The sequence below is a fragment of the Bombus huntii genome, unplaced genomic scaffold (genome assembly GCF_024542735.1).
Source record: "Bombus huntii isolate Logan2020A unplaced genomic scaffold, iyBomHunt1.1 ctg00000060.1, whole genome shotgun sequence".
Classification (NCBI taxonomy): domain Eukaryota; kingdom Metazoa; phylum Arthropoda; class Insecta; order Hymenoptera; family Apidae; genus Bombus; species Bombus huntii.
In genome coordinates, this window is record NW_026099321.1 from 189,103 (window position 1) to 205,279 (window position 16,177).

Genomic DNA, 16,177 nt, shown 5'->3' on the forward strand with positions numbered 1-16,177 from the left:
CTGGTGTCTTAGTTTTTTCTAAAATAATATTGTAATCATTGCTGAGAATTTACAAGTAAAAAGTTCTAGCTGTGTAGTTTGTTCGATTGATGTTGGAAAGGTTAACTTACCAATAAATGATGAGCATGATAGTGATACGACCAAGTCGTGGCAGCTTGAAGAGATGTAGGACAGTGTATTGATTATGCGATTGATCCTTCTCATTCATCGCCTTGCAACTTTTCTCAAATTCGTCGAATATTTCTTGCTTCACCTCTTTACCGTTCACTTTAGCGAAGTTTTTCAGCATCTCGATCGCTTTGTCCACCCTGCCACTGGTTATGTACCAACTACGGAAGTATATGAAATACGCAAACGTTATAAAAGCCTGTAAGAAATTTTCAAAATCATCACTTTCACCAACCTTTTGTATCGACAAACTTTTTGTGCAAATTTGAATAGAGCTGTCTAGTTACGCATCAATCATTTATTTTGCACAGCTAAAAATGTGATGGCTTATCGAGAGAAAGATGTTGACCTTGAGATGTTTTATTTACGAGACAGAGGAATCGATGTAATAACCGATCCCAAGATAGTATGTATTGTTGGATAAAATATTACCCAATTTAATTCAGCTATAATTTTGGAATTTTTATGGTCCGGTCTCAAAGGACTTTTGATGTTTTAAGAGAAACTTTAACGTAAAAGAAATTTCTTATATTTCTTTGAGGATTATTTTTAAAGAATTTTCCGATGATACGAAGATACAAAAATAATCCAAAGGACGAGGTAAGATTAAATGTCTACTATACTATCGTATACTAATTTACTTACGAAATTTCTTTGTATTATATTTTTATAATGAAAAAGAAATTGGAATTAAACTACCGTGCACTTTCAGGAACAATCCATGGTCCTACAAACGCAACCACCATAGGACACGCGGTGACCATGCTGAGAATCCTCCAATTTGAGATCCAATATGCGATCCAAGGCAGAAGACTCGAGGCTGCCGCGAAATAAAGTCCAAACGACATGTTCGCTACCAGAGTTCGATATTTCGGACCGACATATTCGATCACTGAAAGAATAATTCGTGATATCGTTATTGTATTACATCGTTATAGAAATCTTCCCAAATGTTTCGTCAATTTCGTTTCTTCATTTGATATAATAATATTGTTTCCTTATTTCCTTTAGGTTTGTCCTTTCTTCGTTTTTTACCAATCTAATTTCAAATATTCAGACTTATTTGTAGATTTTATAAATCATTAACATCGACAATGTAAGATCGTTTTGAATTAAAAAGAATTTTAAAAGGAACACTGCTTTCATCTCAATATCGAACGGAGAGTGCCTCAGTAATCGTGGTATAACCGAAGATTATTCTCCATAGGGAAATAGGTCACTCGAAAGATACAATTTCATACCAGAAAAGTATACAGAATTAAGTATCCTGTCGTTTAAAATAAAATATCTTAAAGTATCCCTAGACACATGTAATTTTAATACCAAACTAGATATACAATTACACAACAAATTTCAAATTACGAGATATAATTCCAAAATATAAAGTTTCAGTAAAATCATTTACCATTAAATATCTTAAAATTGATATCGTAAAATTCGAATAAAAATTTGACTTAAGAAAAAACAAACCGACATAGGGCAATAAACATTTATTCAAACACGTCATAAATAGTTAATCGTTACGTAAAACGGGACCGATACCGGTGCCTCATTATTAGGTCATAAATTATAGTTTTCCTATTCTCAACAGCTTTTTCTCTCTTATAATTTTCTCGATGACTCACCGATAATGAAAAGCACGTTGAAGCAGTTATCGAACGAGGTACCGACGACTAATCTCGCCAGACAGAAGCTCCAGAAGCTGTTGCAAAACGCAGTGCCGACAGACGCGATGAAACCAACCGCGTTACACGCAACCAACGCCGGAATTCTGCCACAATGGTCGGCTATGTAACCGAATATTAAGCCTCCAAGAATGCTGCCGACGAAGAAGGCCGATTGTGCTGCTGAGCCGAGGAATGCGTGGTCGCATACCCATTCCAGCTGAAACAGAAAAGGGGGATGCTTTATGATTGCGGCTAGTTATGAAAAAACACCGCGTGGTTGGGAAATCGATAGAAGGTGAAGAGAATAAGGAAGACGACGAAAGGACGAGTAATAAATTCCGTAGTTTTTTAATATCATCAGAATTGAGAACCTGAGTCGTAGGTTAGTTAATTGTAGTCTTTTGGTAATATTTTTAGTAATAAAATAGTAGAGGTTGTTTGCATAATTCTTGGATATGATTAGAGAATTTGTCATAGGAAGGAATATAAATTTGTTAAGTAGAAGATAGTATCTCCCGATTTAAGCAGGACTTTTTAGTAATAAAATAGCAGAAATAGAAATTAGAAATAATAATAATAACAATAAATATTCGATAAAAATTTCTTGAGTCGTAAGAAGTTACCAAATGCGTATTTATACGTTCAATTCGAAATATCTGTCTATTGTACAGTTGTAACTTTCACTTTCCGATTTATGCGATATTATATAAACGGATTCATGTTCGTGATTTAATACGCCGAGACGTACAAATAATTAAGGATGACAAGGTTAATTTTATGTTCCGCTATAAACGAGCTCTGTTAAGATGCAAACAGCATAACAAGTAATTACACCTACGTCTAAGTTCGTGCAACCAACAAGGACTTCTTTTATAATGACTGCATTATATGCTATCGTTAGCAGCTTTACGAAAGACCGTAAATATTTATAGAACGACGGCATGGTTTTATTGGCCAGGATGGGTCTGCCTCTCTGATACCACTCTCCAATATGTCGGTATAGTTCACATTGTACATGTTACATCGCGAAAACGAAGTCGCACCTTCCGCCAGCAATTCCTCACTCGACGCTGGAGGGATCGATAGTGCAATCCTACATAAAACAAGAATACGTTACATTAACGGTGATGAAATTTGCAAGAAGTATTTTTAAGAATACTAATTTTCGTTTGATTTTCTTATCTTTTTTTAAATAACCAAGGAAAAATGACAGCAAATGGTAGAGAGAGGGAGAGAAATGGGAAAAATAAGATGAAAATTCTACTCAAAAGTGCATAGTTTTTAATCCTAATCTTAAATTAGTCCAATTCCTTGAAACTTAATTCGAATCCTGTTTAAATAAAAAAAGTGACAAAAGTAATATACATAACAATATAAAAATCTATAATAATTTCTCTAATAAAGAATAACGACGATATCAGTAACAGTAATAACACATTATCTTTAATAGTGTTTACATTTCTGCATTTTAAAATTTTCTGTAAAAGTAAAATTCGCATAAAAATCCGCGGCCTACTTATTATTTATAAATCTGCTGTTTCAAAAAAAAAAAAAAAAATCAAAAATGGGAAAAGTGAAAGAATAAAGTAACAGGAAAACAAAAGCACAAAATACAAAAGAGGAAAAGAGACAATGACCGTAAAAATAGGAACAAAGGCAAGAGCTGGAAGGACGATCGTCCCGTATCTATTGCACTCCGAGGCATTCGAATTGTGTTGGGATTTAATTACCGATCGCTGCACGTATCGGTGAGTCTATTTCCAGACAAATAAACGGTACGCGGGGAGATTCGAGAAATTGTGCGAAACGAACGATTTTCCTCGTTGACGGATCGTAGAAAACCAGATCTCGCATGCGTCGTCAAGAATGGTAACACGATTCGTTGGAATCGTGCCATCCAGACATCCTATCCTTTCGCCGGTAATTCCTTACGTTCTTGAAATAGAACACGTGAAAAAGACGTTGATAATAGTATAACTATGGAATCGCGATTTCCAACTATTTTTATCTCGTCGCAAACTAGTTACAGGTATTGTTACGTCGCGTAACATTCTACCTAGCCGAGGCCACACACCGCAGGCAATATGGCAACCAGATGTCTTCGGATACTCGCAGCGTATCCTCCATAGTTTCAAGGACCTTCCATAAATTTCATAGATTTCCTAGAAAAGGTCCTTCAAACGAAACAAACATCTGTTTCCGAGGAATTTCTAGAGACTATTGTCTACCACGGCTTAACAAGGGAAAGTTAGTTTTTCTCACGTACGCTGCAACTTTCCTCCCACTAACCACTTTCTCTCGAGGGCGGTTAAGACCCTTCGTCTAACCAATTAACGACGAAGCCTACTCCCTCACTCTCCTAACTCAAATCGTCACGAACAAATCCGATGGTCCCGTGCGCTAGACACACCCATCCTTAGCGTTCCTCCGACACATTATCGTCTCCCAAGACAGTACTGATTTTACATCCTTCGAACGGTCAACACCCGCAGATCAGTCACTCACTCATCTCGTACACACTCACCAGCGTAACTGCCTTTGTTATAAGTTGTTGGAATAAACGGTGAAATATAACTTACTACTGTGTCATATTCATTCAAACACCTCTGTTATCCTAACCGAAACAGGGGAACGACTACTTCGCGGCGTCGATTCACCGAATCGTAGCGAGAATTTACGCCTCTCGCTGACGCGTTTTCCTCGCGACCGCGTCTCTCCGCGAACGGTCGTAACAGGTATCTCCCCCACTCCCGTACGACACGATATTTACATATGCATTTACATATACAACGCAATACCTGGGTTTTCCTGATTCAATAAACACAGTTGTTTCGTGCAAGTTATCAGATATTATATTGTGGTTTTAAAGAAATAAATTGTCGCAATGCGATACGTTATCACAGCTGAGAAAATGGAAATCTCCGTGCAAGTGGAAGATTCTGTCGTCGAGAATATTTATTGCGACCTGCATGGAAAATAAACAGGCTTTCGAGAAGCCTGGTTTAAACTACGTGCACGTGACTTGAACAGATATGTACATGTTGGAATACAACGATATCAGTCGCATGCGGATAGAGTGTTTGATCGTACAGATTCTTCCATTCGTTGCCAACGCCATCCCCAACAGCGTGCGTTCGTGAGATGCACCACGGCAGTTGGCACGTGCATGCTTTTTCAAAAAGACGCCGGAAGAAGCGTGAGGATATGAATGGAACATTCTAGACGGGCACGTCGAGAAGCTACTAGAAGGTTCTGTGCCACATGTGACGCCACACAGACACCCACACAGGTCACACTCATTATTGCATAGAGAGTGGGGCTCTAAACCTTTTCAAGGGCCATGGGTCACTAAGCCAGTCTGTGAATAACTAGCCAACTGTCTACATTCCAGAACGCACATTTATAACTCTCGAAATAATTGTTTAATAAATATCACATTGTATTATTTCAACATAAACATTGTGTCTTCCACAGAATATTAATCCTAATTCCAAGATTCAATTCTAACAGTACATATGCATATAAATTGTCTCCTATAGAAGGTGGTTAATTCTAGACATCGAAAGGAACGTCTTTAATGAAAACATGTATTGATTTGTTATACGATCAACATGATTATTGACCATTTCGATCTGCCGGAGCTGAAAATGTCTATCGCGTAACAGGGTAAATTCGAACATAAAGAAACTATGTAGGATCGTTCGTTACGTATAACTCAATAATTCAAATAAGACAAATTGCACATAAAGTGTCACTTACTTTTGTTTGTCTGTGAAGTTCCATCGTTCGAGTTCCGGAACGGTACACCAGTGTTCAGCTGGCAATAGCGTGATGAAGAACTGCGTGAAGTAGAGGAACGCGTAGACGAAGGTGAAGGAGCATGATGAAAAGGAACCATTGGTAGCGGCTGGCCTCGCCAACGTACGGTAGTATGTCGTCGAAGGTTTCGATCTTCGGACGTTCGCCCTCCTCGGCTTTTACGGACTCCGTCATGACTGTCATTATCTCGATATCTGCGAATCAATGATCCTCGATCACCTACTTAACTCGAATTACACGTTACGAGGAAACTAAGTTCAAGGTGAATGGGGTATTATTAGGTCGTCGAATAAATTCGTGTTGCAATGCGTTCATACCTTTTTATGTGTTTTACGAATACAGATCGATAAACGATCAAGGTGATCGATCTTATGATATACAGTGGCTCACGGAAGTACTCGAACACTTTCATATCACGAAACGTTCTATAATTTCGTTAGCACTCTAACGAGATACGATTATCGAGATTATAATAGTAAAATTTGGAATCAATCTGAGATTGTATATTGAAGATATATATACATGAGACAATGTATATATATTTCGCAAATATATATGTTAAATGAAAAATTAATATGTATATAACACATGATGATGATTTTACTACGTACATCGTGGCTTATTATTCTTATTAATTTAGCGAATAATTGACTGCTCAAATACTCTGGTAATTTTTATATATAAAATAACAATAATATATGTTTCCAATAAATATATGAAATTTCTATATACACGTTTAGATCTGTTTCAAATTTTCTCAATGTAATTACGACGATCGTGTCTCACTTCAGTGTCAATGAAATCTCAAAGTGTCTCGTATAAAAATCACCAAAGGTTTGTTTAAGTGCCCGAGTACTTTCACGTGAGCGACTGTTGTTTTAGTAGCAAGTTCTCTTATGTCTATCTCTTCGTTACATTTAGCCGGATAATTTCTCATGTTTATCAACGTGTTATGATCTTTCTCTTATTAAGCGGAGGAATCTCTTCTTCGCTAAATTTTCTTAAACGGGTTCAAGGTGAGGTGAACCACATTGTTGAAATCAAGATGAAGAAGATGAAATCTAAAGTCGAGATGAAAGGAAGTAGATGTTTGTATTGTCTAGATATATTGCCATGCTACTTTTTGACACGATATAATCTTAGGTAAAGGCTAATTCAAGGTGATACAGAGTGTACTGGAAAAAGTGATTTGAATTTGCTAGAGAGGAAGAGAAAAGGAAAGATCCTTGAACATTTTTGCAAGGTTATTGCAAAATGGAGGATACTATCGAAGGCTTATTGCTGTCACTTGTACGTTCTAACTGGAGTGTCCTTTAAATAATTTGCTTCTTATTAGATCCTTTTTGCAAATAGGAAGATAATATTTTTGGGACGTGAGGATTGTTAAATAAAAATGTAATGTAATCAGATGTAAATTGTCATTGGAATAGAAGAGTTTGTTTAGAAGAAATGATCATGAAATACACAAAATGTATCGTGCGTAATGTGTAAATAATAATTAATTCTAAAGACAATTAATAAAAATTTTAAATAATAGAGCACCATACCTCCGGTTCCTGCTTATTTTGACACTGTGCAGAATGTCACACGATTGTTGCCTTTTTTTTTTAAAGATTATTCAGTTAAGAAACAAGCACCAATAAAAAAGCAATTATAGTTAATTATTAAAAAATCCAAGTAGGTATTACATAAATAAAATTATCAAGGAAGATATTTATCGTAAAGATTGTGTGCTTATGAAAGAAGTAAACGAAATTATTGTAGCGCCATAGTAATTTGTATGAATCTTTGAATCTTGTTTAAATAAAATTTTCGATAAAAATTTGATTCTATCAGTGAACGATTACTACAGTTAATTACTGGATAATTAAAACAAGTAAGTAAAATTATTGTTACAATAATCCCGACAAATTCGTGATATTATTCAACTAGAATCGTTAAGAAAAAATTCGACACCGTTAGCGAACGCCATTTTACTTTTACTTCACGAAGGCCAACGTTATAAACGTTGAATCAAGAGCAATCATTTTCAATATAAAATATACGCGCGAAAGCTTTTGCTCCCTTTGATAATTGAATCCTTAATTTGCCGCCAATTAAACTCTTTCCCAACCACCTTCGTCTTCTAAGAAACCTTTTATACCCCAAAGAGAAATCCCCTTTTGCACAAACTCGCTTTTTTTCAACCATCGTACAACACGATATGATATTTACACCGTGCAATTTACACGATTCAGATCTCAATCTTGCAAATCATTTCGAAAATAGATCGATGATTAAATCGATTATAAAATCGTCCCTGCAAGTTTTAATTGATTAATTATTTCTTTATTTGATGAAATATTATTTATTATTTAAATATCGTTAATTTACTGGCGTTCAATGAAATTTCTCGTAGAATTAAGTTCGTTTAAAATATTATTAATTTAATGACATTTTTTGTAAGATAATTGCGGTTAGATTTGATCTTTTACGAAATCTACGAGATGATCGCGTTCGATTAATCACCGATGTAGCGCATATGTAAAACAATTACAACAGTCCATACATAGATGTTTCATAAGTGTAGATGATTATTTATTACGGTTCTGTGTAATTAATGTTCGTTGCGATTACCACGAACTTAGATAAAAAAAAGAGTATTAATGACGAGAGAACCGGAAGTGACCAGTCCGTGACATAACTGTTATTTTCTAGGGGCTTGGTAACATTTGCATAAATTATTTCGCGTATACTGTAACGCACTTTACGTTACAACGGTATGCCGATGGACACGAGAAAAGAATTTTTCTGCCACAAATTGAATGGCATTTTTGGCGATAATGATTGTGTGGAATGATGATTACTTTAATTGAGATTCTAATCGAGATTCAAGTGATATATGAAGTTTGTACTTTCCAATAGGATACATTGAGAAAAATGTCTTCGAAAGAGAATATGCTATTTTTGAATACACCATTTTTTAATAAGTCTAACAAATTCTGGATCTTTTAATTCACAAGGTTGCAAATCTCCAAATTGTTCAGTCTGAATTTTCGAATCTTCTAATCTCACGATCTTCGAATTTTCTAATCTTCGAATCATTAAAAATCCTAATTTTCATAGAATTTTCAAGGAAGCTATAAAATAAAAATATAAAATATAAAATAAGAAAATTTGAAAAAGATACATAATGCGTTCGATCCAACACCATTTGCTCATAGTAAAAAAAAAAAAAAAAGATAAAAGAAATTGTATGCAAAATAGGTAAACGTATTATAGTATTAGTCAATTATAGCAGATTGCTATCATTAATCAGTAATTATCCGAGTCGTAGCTGCATCTGTATATACATGAAGTATACAACACTAAAAATACATTTTCCTTAACAAAAATACTGAATAAACACATTCCTACGTAGCAACTAGTCAGCTGTGATAAATTGTTCGCTTTGAACAACGATCGACTAAGTTAGCATTGATTTCCGGATTGTGCGTAAAGCGTGCAATAAAACGAACACGTGTTTATCCCTAACGTTAAGCCAGGACCACCTAAATTAATACGAATTTTCCCATCAGGTACCGTCCTTATTCTGACAAAAAAATGCAAGCGATATTTGTGCATGTAAATAATTTGTCTGTGTGTATATATAATAACTTATATGAAACAAGTATTGCGATATTTCTCGTACATTGCTAGATATAATGATTTTAAATAATTCTGGCTCAAAAATTCGATTAAGAATTACATTGCAATTTCTAGAAAATTGTTACAACATTAAAAAAGCGAGATCCCTTAGAATATGGTATATCAAAAAAATCTTACAACCAATAATTTTACGATTAAAAAATGTAAGAAACCTCCCCAAAGTAATCGATCCGTGAAATTAATAAGAAACGTATGCTCCAGCAAAAGCTACGCGCGAATATTGAACACAGCTTCAAAACCGACCTTTTCCGATTGAAAACGCATAGCAGAGTAGCAATAACTCGTCCACCGACGCACCAATGAAAATGGAGGCTCGTAACGATCGTCATAACTCGAGTGACTTAACGATCTCAGGACGATCGTTATCGACCGATCGCTTCCGTTCCGGCCTGGACGTTTAACAACGAGGACAAGCGTGTGTCAAACGTTCTCGGTAACCGGTTACACAAAAGTGCGCACCTTGAACAACTATTACATCCCAGAACTAATTAATAAGAGCGATCATGGCTAGCATGGATACATATAGTTTGCATACGTGATTTTTCCCTGCGGGGCCAGTTTTCTCGCCTTCGAATCGATCAGGGAAGGCGATCGTGATCGCGATCGAGCCATTGAAATTCATTCGATGCACACGAGATACAGCATAGCGTTTTGATCTCGCGGAACTCGCACAAACTACAAAGTCAAACTTACAGACTCGTAACAATACAAAGTGGAACGATCGTTTGGTTTCACTTCCAACCGTAAGTCTTCCTATTGATTGGTGTTCTTCTTGGTCGTAAGGGAAAACGAAGAAAAGAAAGGAAAGAAATCTGTTATTAATATTGGAATACCATCGTTTTCGAGGAATTATCGTTCTATTTATTTATTTATAATGGCGTTATCGAGTTAATTGTTTCTTAATATGATACATTAAAACACTTATTGTAGTCGATAGAAACAGAAATTTTATTTAAGATTGCAATCCCAATTATCTGATTTTCCTGACGGACAATTTATATGGATCGATTGGAATTCATATAACAAGAGTTCACCAATTTTCTTCGCTACTCATCATTTTTCGTTCGCGTGATACGAGCTCATGTTCAAGTGAGTGCTTCAAATCGGTAAAAGTTCGATTAATTAATCGAGTTCTACCATATTTAACGCGAATAAGCTTTTGCATAATAAGCAACGAATGAAATAAAAATTTGTTGTAATACACAATGAGTAAGTTAGATTAATTATCGCTTTATATGATAAAAGTCCATGGTCCAGCGACAACATTGGAATTATTTTTTTCTTATTCATCTTGGAATTTATGATTGTTTACGGCGTTCTTTTTTGCGACAAATTGAGCTTATGGAAGTAATTTCTCTTCTAGAAAAATTGAACGCTAACGCCGTGTGCCAAGATAATGTGCAAGAACTAGTGTACAAAGAGTTAATCATTTTGGCTTCTGAAAGACTATATGAGTCACGGTTGTCCTATTTTTGTTGCTTAATTGCAGTGTTTGACCACCTGTTCTAGAATAGTGAGTTTACCTCTCACTGATCGGCATCGATTGGTATTTTGTAGTACAGTGCTTTGTTAGTCGATCGTGGCATTTAAACATACCAAGTTCATGGAGAAGAAGGCAGTTTTCTAAGTTTACGTTCTTTAGAAAAACATAATTTTATCATTAAAACGTCCGACCTTTTGATACCCATCTAAATATGTTATACATAGTCTCGATAAATATCACGATAATGGATAAGTATATATAGTCGCGTTTCTGTTCCAATAAAAGTGAACACTGATGCTATCGAAAACACTTGTATATTTTTAGAAATTCCAAAAACAACAAATCCGATGTCAGTGATTTCGTCTGATTTGCTAGTTTCTAGCGTTAAGATTGAATACACAGCTGGCAAATTTTCTATTTCAAAGATCTATTTAACTTTGTGATTAAACAGCTTTCTACAAAGTTTTGCGGATTTGTTAGTTATCTTCGAAAGAATAAGCAAGCTTTAAAGGACTTTGATCTAGTAAGTTTATTCCTCTTCAACCTTATACTTAATCATAAAGTAACGCTATAATTAGAAAATCAACATAAATGGATTTCTTCTGTCTAACCTTCTTTAAAATAATTAGCTGTTAAATGAGCCAGAGTTCTAGGAAATCTCTGATGCTGTTGATCTTCAACGAGATACAGATATCTGACAGATACTATCAAAATTCTATAGACGTCTATCCTTCAACTCTCAGCATACCAATGTTTATGCCATCATCGACGTTTCTTCACAAAGGGTCCTTAAAGAACTTTATGATTCTGTTACTCCTAAGTTACTTTGTACTGTTATTTTTTTGTCATAATAGTGCCTACTAGAAATGTTTACCTAGTATATAAGTTTCACTATTATTACCATTCTATCGTATGTTGTACTCGGAGTTAGTCACAGTTTCTCACAAACGTCTAACTTACTCTTAGTTATTCTGGCACAGACGCTGTGTTTCACTTACTGAAAAAATAAACAAAAAAAGCAAAATGATGTACGTAATATACTAAAACATTCTAAGATACCGTGGTAATTTTTCTATTTCTTGTGTAAATCATTTCAACTTGTTTTTTTAATGTTTTTATTCCTAATTGGTACACCGAAATGGATGTAGCAAATGTATATCACGGTATTATCCAAATAGCCTAATATCCGAACGTTCTATTATCCAAACACAATATTTCTTCGTAACGAATGCCCTTTTCCGTTTCAAATATGTACATACGTATGTCGTCAGTGTTCATACACAATGTACTCTTTCCTTGATTTGATTCATTGAATTGTGATTATACGAATTTGGTATGAAACTAGGAAGCGGTCTAACTATCGCAGGAAAATACGATGTAAACGAGAAAACTGGAAAGTGATGTAAGCGCAACAAAATTAGCAAAAATACACGATATTGGAGAAGCCAGAGTCACAGACATTAAAGGAAGAAAAACATAATTGAAAATTCTTCAAAGCACGTAGATTCCTCGAATGTTGGCAACGGTAGAAAGCCGCAAGTATTCTGATGTAATGAAATGTTTCACGTAGACGATAATAATGGCGATTTTATATAAATGAAAACAGCAGACGAAAACTCTAATAAAAAGATATCTTCTCATGCCGAAGCACTCGTGGCACTCGTAGAAGAACTCCGATAATTCGAAGTACGATAAAGAACGTAACTCTGTGTAGTTATTTACGTTGAAAAAATTATCTGATTATGGATTCATAAATATTTAAAGAATCTGTCGATTACTCTTAAACTGTATTTGGATAAATGAAATTTCGTCTTCCTATTATTTCAGAAAAGAGAGGCTCTACTACATTGTCTGCAGTATGTTTCTAATAATTAGTAAAATATCTGAACTAAATAAATGTAGACGTGAAAGTCACTGCACATCAGTATATTAAAGGTCAACACAAATACACTGACTGTCACATCACGAAGACATTTTAAAGAACTAATAAGGACAAAATTGTTTATTTAACAAGTCAAAATCTCGATCAATTAACGGACCACCATTATATCGTGATATTTAACGAAACTTCCAATCTTAAGAGCCATATATTATTATATTATAGCAGTGTTATAACAGTCATTGGCTCGGATTTTAATTAAATTGGTCGTGAAAGTGAGAAGAAGTAAAGAGACCGAGTAATCACGAAGAAAAGGTATGTATGTAACTTGATCGAAGCAAATACCAAACTTTTAGTTGTTATCTTCAACGATGGAAATTTGGTCATCTAAGTAGGTTATCGACGCAAGTGTTAATGAGAGATAAAACACGATTGGAGCAATGAAAGAACTTCATTTTCTTCCTTCTTCGCAAAATAGCAAATATACAGTAGCTCACATGAAAATATCTGAATATTTGTGCAAACATTTTGTAAATATATCATGTGTATTATGTTCGCGATCAATGAATATCGCAGTAGCTCCTATATGAGTTTTCAGATTGACTAAAAATTTGACTGACCTACAATAGTCATGTCTCATTCCGATACTAAAAAAATTTTTAAATATTTTATGTAACGCATACAATAAAGATACGTAAGTTATCTATGCTAAATGCTGAAATACTTATAGAAGTCCTTTATGGATATAGTAGATATTATAATATGTGTGTTAGGCGAAACATTTTGAAGTTTAATTATCACCGTAATGAGACACGGCTAAGATAACACAGGTACGGTTATATCGAACAAGTTTTTCCCGATATACTTCATAATGTTCCGTGTAACAGATAACATACATTATACACCAAAGCCTTTTACGACCAGCGTTCAAATACTTTCACGACGAACCACTGTACCAAAATTCAAGTCTCACGCGACACATCGATACGAATGATCGGTGCAAACAAACGTTTACCTCTTCCACGATCGTCCGAGAGCAACGCGAAACTTCACTAGGCGTATCACAAATCTCGTCGTGGTTTTGTTTCTAAAACGAGAAACTCTCTGCAGAAGTCACAGAAATAAAATGAAATCTAGCTTCTTCACTTTTGTCCGACTCGATAAGTCGATTTCGAACAAACTTTACTCTTTTCTTCTTCTTCTTCTTCTTCTTCCGGATGTCTTTTCACTGTTTCAACAGGATAAAACGGAAATGGGAAAAATAACAAAAGAAATCGCGGATCGCAACGACTCTCGTGATCCTGTGATCCAAGTCCAGGACACGTGCTCGATCTCGATCGTCACAATGATCTTGGGTGCACGGATCCTCGATTTTTCGGACGCCGCGCTACATCGTCGTTTAAAAGGGGGCACGCACCGACTGTTCGCCGCGTGGACAATTAGCGGGGCTTTATAGCGCGTGCAAACGAAAGCGGAGCCCCACCAGCGTCGTGTGTGCGGCTATTGGACGATGACTTTGGTCCCCGTGGATCGTCCTGTCGACAGCAACGCCGAAGTCGAAGACGTCACTGGAGAACTGCGGGGATTTTACGATTCCAAAGAGCCGCTTCTCCTGTTGCACCGCGACCGTTGGGTTTTCTCGTGACTCGTTTGCACGCTTTTTTCCCTTCTCGCTCTTCTCACTACCACCGCAATCTTCTTTCTCTCTCGTCGCTTTGTCGCGACACGTATACGCGACCGGAAAGCGAGAAACATAAACTGGTGACGCGCAGGTGAGTGTACCTTCCGAGAACGTTGCGACGTTGTTGCATGGTTTGATATGTTTCCTCAAACTGTGTTTGGTTAACTAACTTAATTCGCCTGTTGGTGACTCATGGAAATTTGAGTGATATTACGAGGTGAAGTTGCGGAGTATTTGGAGTGAGAATTTGTGAATTTCCTGTGTTTCACCATGTTACGTATGGTAATTTACAGTGTTGTTTGTATAGTATAGTACAGATTGGAAGAGATACAATAATAAGCAGACAGCTAGGCTGGTTAATTGATCAGGAATATTAATTGAGTATGAATTGTTTAGCAAGAAAGAGAAAAAGGTATAATTCTAAGTTGCTTTGCTGCGTACATTGGGATTTATGATATACGAAAGATCGATTTCTTTCAGGTAGGAAAGAATGATTATAAAATAGAAATTATTACGTAATTTTTAGTATCGCAGGTTTACCGTGGTATTGAATTCGGCTAATGATATGTGAACTGGAAAAACAATGATCATGTGAATCAAACGTTGATTATCCATCCGTCGAAGCGTTAGTCAGATATCGTGTAACTGATAGTTCCTTGAGTGGTTTCAAAGTCGAACGATGAAACAATTTGAAATAATCGTTCCATTATCGACGAAATGAACGAATTTATCTAATGGGGCTCGTTAATTTATTCGACTTTTAATATTAATTACTAATTGTTATAGAAATTGATTTAACAAATTTGATATAAATTGATTTACCATTAATTAATCGATGGTAGAAAAGAAACGTTGGAAAATGAGTAATATGTAGCTTTAGTTTTACAGATTTTACAAAATCAATGTTACTATTTAAGAAAAAATGAATTTGATGGGGTAAAAGCTATATGGAAATATACTAACGACTTAACGAATTTAAATTTAAAGGACTTTAGAAACAAAGAAACAGAGACAAACTTTAGTTCTCGATGATACTTGACACGTGAATTGATTAACAGCTTGTCTTGCGTGATTAAATTTAATAGGATTAATTGAAAAGTATATCGTATACCGTGTGTGAATCATGATAAAGTTGGTTTCATCGTAATTCACACGGTACTCGCAATGATCATTCAATCGGCAATTTTATTGTTCCAACATCACATCATTTACTTATCTTCGACTTGTACAATTCTCTGTGTTTTACGCAATTCTCTTTTTTATCCATCATTTTCTCGCATAGCACTCGAGTAAAAGCGAATCAACCGTTCAGTGAACCATACTTTGTTTCACTATGTTTCTTCACATGGTAAATGTTTTTTGATATCTTTTTCAAATTAAAATTCTACGGTTCTTCGGTTTGTTACATTGTGAACGAAAAAATCAACAGATATATAGAAAAATATCGAGGTTAATCGCATCGACATTTTCAAATTTTTTAACACTCAATTTTAACTTTCTAATAATAACTTTCAAATTTTCAAATTGTCGAACTTCTAAATTTCCGAATTTCCAAATATTCCAGTTTCGATGCGCTCGAAGTTCTAAATATCCTAATTTTGAAATATTTTCAAATCGTCCAAGTTCCAAATTTCCAAACTTCGATATCGCCGGAGTTCTAATTTTTTGACCTTCTATGTTTACCCGAGAGATAAAAAAATTATGATCGGATAATGTCGATTATGCCAATCGAGGATTACAAATTTTCTATTCGTGCGACCTTCGACACCGAAAATAAATGAGCGCGATATTTT

At 35.3% G+C, this 16,177-nt stretch overlaps 1 protein-coding gene and 1 pseudogene across 1 annotated transcript in view; both read right to left on the reverse strand.

Moving 5' to 3' along the window:
• Window positions 1–16,177, reverse strand: part of LOC126875918 (myosin-2 heavy chain-like) — a 120,721-nt gene that overhangs the window by 32,729 nt on the left and 71,815 nt on the right. The gene's annotated exons all lie outside the window — the stretch shown is intronic.
• LOC126875945 (carcinine transporter-like) overlaps window positions 48–16,177 on the reverse strand; it is a 78,322-nt pseudogene continuing 62,192 nt past the window's right edge.